Source organism: Macaca mulatta, chromosome 6 (genome assembly GCF_049350105.2).
Source record: "Macaca mulatta isolate MMU2019108-1 chromosome 6, T2T-MMU8v2.0, whole genome shotgun sequence".
In the NCBI taxonomy this organism is placed as follows: Eukaryota; Metazoa; Chordata; class Mammalia; order Primates; family Cercopithecidae; genus Macaca; species Macaca mulatta.
The window spans coordinates 168142519-168149816 of record NC_133411.1 but is presented as its reverse complement, the minus strand read 5'-3'; the positions used below and the strand labels follow the sequence as shown (position 1 = coordinate 168149816).

General features: G+C 39.4%; 1 protein-coding gene across 1 annotated transcript in view; it reads left to right on the top strand.

The window, feature by feature from the left end:
- The window catches only part of RNF145 (ring finger protein 145), a 347885-nt gene that overhangs the window by 240722 nt on the left and 99865 nt on the right, over positions 1-7298 (top strand). The window lies entirely within an intron of this gene.

Genomic DNA, 7298 nt, shown 5'->3' with positions numbered 1-7298 from the left:
AAACGGAAATATGCTGGGGACTGAACAGCTGCTTCCTTTGAATCTCTTCGGGTGCTAATCGAATGGCAGCTGTGCGGGATCTCCACAAAGCCACGAAGAAGCCAGGCCTTTCCGAGACTGTAACCTCTGTGCAGATAGCCCCGATCCTTGGGTGACCGCTCTCTCGTTCTGCGCGTGCGCTCGCTCTGGGCCGGGAGCGGGTGGGTGCTGCGGCGTGTGACGTCTCTAGTAGTGTCGGAACTGGGTGTGCTGCCTTCCCCAGGTGTACTGAGGTCTTCGTGAGATTCAGGGCTAGGATTCGTGTGGCTGTATCATGTTTCGAATGAAGCTTAAAAGGTGATCTTTGAGAACTGAAGATTTGAGACCCCTCCATGGGCCCAGGCACTGCGAACACTAATAATTTCAGAGACTTAGAATCTGAGGAGAATCTCCAATCTAAGGGGAAACGGAAGAGGGTCAGGAAAGAGAAGGGGCAAGCTTCAGTGACTCAGAATCCATGAAGCAAGTCTCATAGGAGAGCTGCGATCGAGGTTACCATACTGTATCGAATCGTCCCAACCTTCCCATCCATACTTCCATACCTCCTTTCCTCTGAATGCAAGGAAAGCCGGTTACACAAACGCTGACAAAAGAATGTCAGACTTGAATGGAAATTCAGAGCAGTCCCCATCTGGTCCATATAGCGAACTCCCAATGAGCACGACGGCAATGTAACTAATTCATGTTTCCCTCTTGGCAGTGAGGGAAAGGCAGCAAAGAGCCAAGTTTTGTATCTTAACAGTTCTTTAGTTAAGAGGCACACGCTATTTTGCATTCTTCCCTACTTTTTGATAATTTTTGGCTGCACTAGTAATGCATGAGTATCTGCTCATTTAAAAAACTCAAACTTTTTTTCAGTGAAAAGTATGCCCTTTTCTTCAGAAGAAGGTCTTAATTAAAAAAAAAAAAAAAAAAAAAAATCATTGCCCAGATCAACATTTTCAAGCATTTTCTCAAATCATTTTCTGGGAATAGCTGCATGGTTGTGGGTCTTACTTTGAAGTTAGGTGCTCATATGTGGGAGCTAAAATGGTTGATTCCATGGAGATAGAGAGTAAAATTGTGGTTACCAGAGGCTGGGAAGGATACAGAGGGAGAGGGAGATGAGAAGTTAAAAGGAGCGAAAATACGGTTAGACAGAAGGAATAAGTTGTGGTGTTCACAGCACAGTAGGGTGACTATAGTAGTCAATAATTTATTTTATATTTCAAAATAGAGGAGAAAGGTTGGAATAGTCTCAACACATGATAAATGTTGGCCGGGCACAGTGGCTCATGCCTGTAATCCCAGCACTTTGGGAGGCCAAGGCAGGCAGATCACTAGAGGTCAGGAGTTCAAGACCAGCCTGGCCAACATGGTGAAACCCCATCTCTACTAAAAATACAAAAATTAGCTAGGTGTGGTGGCATGTTCTGTAACCCTAGCTACTCGGGAGGCTGAGGCATGAGAATCGCTTGAACCTGGGAGGTAGAGGTTGCAGTGAGCCAAGATCATGCCGCTGCACTCCATCCTGGGTGAGAGAGCAAGACTTTGTTTCAAAAAAAAGAAAAGAACTTTTGCCTTCTGTTGCTCCCTGGAGCCTCTCTTCTAATATGTGGAGGATAATATACTTGTCCTTCATTCAGCCATCTCTGTAGCAGCTAAAGATGCCTGGGAGGTGGAGGTAGGAGTGAGCCAAGATCATGCCACTGCACTCCATCCTGGGTGAGAGAGCAAGACTCTGTTTCAAAAAAAAAAAAAAGAACTTTTGCCTTCTGTTGCTCGCTGGAGCCTCTCTTTTAATGTGTGGAGGATAATATACTTGTCCTTCATTCAGTCATCTCTGTAGCAGCTAAAGATGCCTGGGAATTCCTCCATAGATTGTCAGGTCTAAGAGTCTAAAAAATATATAGAAACAATTTCACAACATCAGATGATAAACTGTTAATATTACTAAGACCACATTTGCTTTGGAAGACAAAAGGACATTCCTGCACCTAGGCCAGAAATCCACCTCTACTCTGCTTTTATTTCCGTCTCCCCCAGACTTTTTTCTCCCCTTTTCTCTCTTTGGCCATTTTCTTTCTCTAGCAAGTGTGTTCTCTTGCCCAGCTCAGATCTACTCCCCTCATAAAGCTTTCCCTCTCTTCCCAGTTGGAAGACAATCCCCTTTAAAAATTTGGTTCCCTCTAGAAGTTTGTCTCTCTCTCTTCTAATACCTACTCATTTGCCTTTATCTTGCCTGCAATAAGAGAGCTGAAAATATTTAGAATCTGCCCCACGTGACAGAATACAGGTTCTTAATGAAGCATGCCCAGTTATTGCCCTTCTCTATTCAGCATGTTTTCCCCAAACTACTACTTAAAAACTCCATTCTCTTCAAACCTCAGAACTTGCAACATACGCCTTTGCTCTAGGCAGATGACATTGTCCCTTATTTTGGCAATTCTTCAAACCTCTAAATCTACAAACTAAGCTATATTTTTAGTCATCCTCACTTTTACTTATTTCAGTTGAGGCAGTTCCCTTGTATTTGAAGCCAACCCTTTCACTTGGTCTCTGGCTTTTTTATTCTAAGGAAGCTTTCTGTAAATACAGGATTCCCTTCTCTTGCTCTTGTATTTTTAACCTCTTTCTACTGGCTCATTCCCATCAATAATAAACATGCCACAGTATCTTGCCATCATAGCCATCACCCTTTCCTTTCACAGATGAATATTCAGAACATTGTTTACAGTTGTCTGAACTTGACAATCTATAGTTGTATACTTCTTGGAAATATTATTTCTTTAGTGATATTCTCTCCCACTATATTATAAGCATGTTAGTTTTCACACTGCTATAAAGATGCTACCTGAGACTGGGTAATTTCTAAATAAAAGAGGTTTAATTGACTCACAGTTCCACAGGGCTAGGGAGGCCTCAGGAAACTTACAATCATGGAAGAAGGTGAAGGGGAAGCAAGGCATGTCTTACATGGCAGCAGGAGAGAGAGAGAGAGAGCACGCACGCAGGGGAAACTGCCACTTTTAAACCATCAGATCTCATGAGAGCTCCTCACTATCATGAGAACAGCATGGAGGAAACCACCTCCATGATCCAATCACCTCCCACCAACTCCCTCCCTCAACACGTGGGGATTATAATTTGAGATGAGATTTGGGTGGGGGCACGAAGACAAACCATATCAGTAAATTTTGTTAGGAAACAATTTATTCACCTTTCCATTCTCAGAACCTAGCATGGTATTGGCTAATATAGGTGCTCAATAAATATATGCTAAATGAATGAATAATGAATGTTAAGTAATAAGAGCTTATTATATAACAGTTGTCCTTTGGTATTGGTAGGGGATTGGTTCTAGGACCTCCAATAAATAACAAAATCTGAGGATGCTCAAGTCCCTCATATAAAATAGCATAGTATTTGCATATAACCTATACACATCCTTTCATATACTTTAAATCATCTCTCAATTACTTACAATATCTAATACAATGGAAATGCTATGTAAATAGTTGGTATACTGTACTGCTTTTACTTCCATTATTTTTTATTGTTGTCTTATTATCTTTGGTTTTTTTCCCTAATACTTTCGACCCAAGGTTGATTGAATCCATAGTTTTGGAACCTGTGGATCCAGAAGGCCAGCTGTACATTTTACGCTTGTAACAATACATATCAATGAATGATTACAATTTGTATAGAACTCTGGAGGTACAGGAAAGTTCTGAAATGCACACTAAAATCGTGATAGATCATAGCTCTGTAGAATGTACTCAGGAAATATTTGTTAGGTGAATTAAATTATCTGTGGCATCATAGAACAGGCGATTTTCATCTTGTTTATGTTTCTATGTATATCTGAATTTTTTACAATGATTTTACATTACTTTTTTTATATGAGAAGTTCACAAAGGCATTCTTTTAAAAATATTCAAGTAATACAGATATATTCATAACTCTGCTAACTTTTTGTAGAGCCTATCATTGCTTTTCTAGACTTTGTACACACACATACACATATGTATAGTTTATGTGATTTTTTTTTTTTTGATCTTGCTCCATTACTCAGGCTGGAGTGCAGCAGCACCATCATGGCTCACTGCAACCTTGAAGTGCCAGGCTCAGGTGATCCACGTCAGCATTTCGAGTAGCTTAAACTACAGGTACGCGCCAACACATCCAGCTAATTTTGTGTGCGTGTTGTTTTTCTAGGGCAGAATTTTGCCATGTTGCCCACACTGGTCTCAAACTCCTGAACTCAAACAATTCACCCATCTTGGCCTCTCAAAGTGCTGGGAATTACAGGCATGAGCCACCATGCCTGGTCTTTTATGAGGCTTTTTTAACTCTATTTTTAGATAATTGTAGATTCTCCTGGGAATCTACAATTATTTAAAATCTACAATTATTTAAAAATAATTATAAAGATTATATACTTATAAATGATAATTATAATTATAAATATACTTCTATTTATAATTATACTTACATTACTTTATAATTATAATCTTTAATTATTATGAACTTCTGCGAAAAGTCATTTGTACTTTTCACTCAGTTTTTCCTAGTGAATTACATCTTACATCACTGTAGTACATCAAAACCAGAAAATTGACATTGATGCAATGAGTGTACTTATAGCTCTATGCCATTTTATCACATGCAGATTCATGTAATTACCACTATGATCAACACAAAGAACTATTCCATCACCACAAACATAGCACTTGTGTTACCTCTTTGTACTCACATCCATTCCCATTCCTCTGGCCGCTCCTAATCACTGGCCACTAATCTGTTTTCTACCTCTATAATTTTGTCATTTCCAGAATGTTATGTAAATGGAATCATATAGTATAAGTGTTTTGAGATCAGCCTCTTCTTTCATCATAAGGCCCTTGATACCCAGTCAAACTATTTTGTGTATCAATGGTTCATTTCTTTTTATGACTGAGTAGGATTCCCTGTGTGGATTTACGACAATTTGTCTAGCCATTCACTTATTGGGCATTTTAGTTGTTTCTGAGTTTTGCCTTTTAGAAATAAAGTAGACTATTTGTTTATAAGGTAATTCGTAATCTGTTGAGACTTAAGTCTTCCAAACCATATTTTGTTTTCTGTTTGTTGCTTCTATTTTTAGCTTTTCTATTTTTTCTTGTTTTTCTATTGATTTCTTGAATATTATTTTAGAATTCCATTTTGATTTGTCTGCAGTGTTTTTGAGTATATCTCTTTGTATAATTTTTTTCAGTTTATCTCTTTGTGTAAATTTTGTGGTGGTTGCTCTAGGTATTACACTATATTTACATAACTTAAAACAATCAATTAGCAATAACGTGTTACTAGTTCAAGTGAAGTGTAAAGGGATTTATTAGAGGGATTGGCTCACACAATTGTGGAGGCTGAGAAATCCCTTGACAGGTCATCTGCAAACTGGAGGCTCTGGGATGCTGGTAGTGTGGCAGGGTGTAAGCTCCAAGGCTGCAGAACCAGGGAAGTTAGTGATGTAACTCCTAGTCTAAGGACAAAGGTCTAAGAACCCAGTTGGTTGGAGAGGAAGGGTGACTCTGGTATAAGTCCTAGAATTCAAAGGCCTGGGGAGCCTGAAGTTGTTTTCCTAGGACAAGGAAGGAAAAAGCACATCACATTCCAGTTCCAGCAGATAGAATGACACATTCATCTTTTCTCTGTTTTTGTTCTTTCTGAAACCCTAGCAGATTGGATGGTGCCTGCCCACATTGCGTTGAATCTCCCCCAGCTAGTCTACTCAGACTCACACACTAATCTTTGCTGGAAGCATCTTCACAGACACACCCAAAAATAATGCTTTACCAGGTTTCTAGGTATTCCTTAATCAAGTCAGATTGACATCTAAAATTAACCATCACAGTAGGTCAACTAGCAACAAAAGCTCTTAGTCTTCCTTCATTTTAGAATGTCTTGATTTCCCCTTTATTCCTGAAGCATATTTTCACTGGATATAGAATTCTGGGCTGGCTGTTCTTTTATTTTGGCACTTGAAAAATGTGCTTCTTTCTTCTAGCCTCCAATGTTTTAGATGAGAAATCCTGTGTCATTCTAATTGTTTTCTACTCTACTCATAAGCCACTGTTTCCCTTTTGCTGCTTTCAATATTTTTATTTTTTTGTCTTTAGTTTTCAAAAGTTTGACTAATGATGTGTCATGGTGGGGATTTATTTGTGTTTGTTTGGGGTTCACTCAGCTTCCTTAATCTGTAAGCTTATGTCTTTAGTCAAATTTGGGCAATTTTCAAACATGAGTTTTTTAAATACTTTTTGAGGTCGACCCTCTTTCTCCTCTCCTTCCAGGGCTCTGATTGTGCAAATGTTAGATATTTTGGTATAGTCTACAGGTCCCTGAACCTCAGTTCATTTTATTTCCGTCCATTTTTTCTCCATTGTTCAGATTAGATAACTTCTCTTGTTCTATCTTCAGGTTCATTGATTCTTTCTTCTGTCCGCTCCATTCTTCCATCCACTGATTTTTTTGGGATATTGTATTTTTCAGTTCTAAAATCTCCATCTATTTTTTCTTTATACCTTCTATTCCTTTGCTAAGCCTTTTTATTCATTTTGAGCATACTCTTAGTTGTTCGTTGAAGCATTTTATGATGACTGCTTTAAAACCCTTATCACGTAGGCTAGGATAACATCATTCCAACATCTGTATTATCTTGGTGCTGAATCTTATTAAATGTTCTGTTTCAGCAGGCCTCCTCTGACACTGAATTGTTAGGAGAAGGGAGATGCCACCTTCAACCTCTCTGACTGGGGAGAAAGTCAAAGCTTTCCATCAGGCCTCCTTGGCAACCTAGGTTGGTGGGGAAGGCATCTCATTACTGCTGGGCAGGGTTGGGAGTTCAGGCTCCCCACTAGGCCTCCACTGATAGCACCCTGGTTGGGAGGGAGAGGGATGCCTCATTACTGCCCTATGTAACTGAACCTAGGTTCGGCTGCTCACTGCTTGAAAGCCAGACATGAAAAATGATGGTTGGTGGAAGGAAAAGCAGATTTATTCAGATAGCCAGCTAACTGAAAAGATGGTGGACCATCATTCTAAAGTACCATCTTAAGTCAGTACAAATTTTAGGCTCTTTTTATGTTAAGGGTAAGGGGACGAGGAGGGAGTTGAGATCAAGAGATGACCAGTAACCACAGACATCTGGGCACCAGTGAGGGTCCAAAGTGGTTGGGAACTTCTTTGTCTTTGTCACATGACAAATGTTCCTATAAATCTTTAACAAAATATAGTTA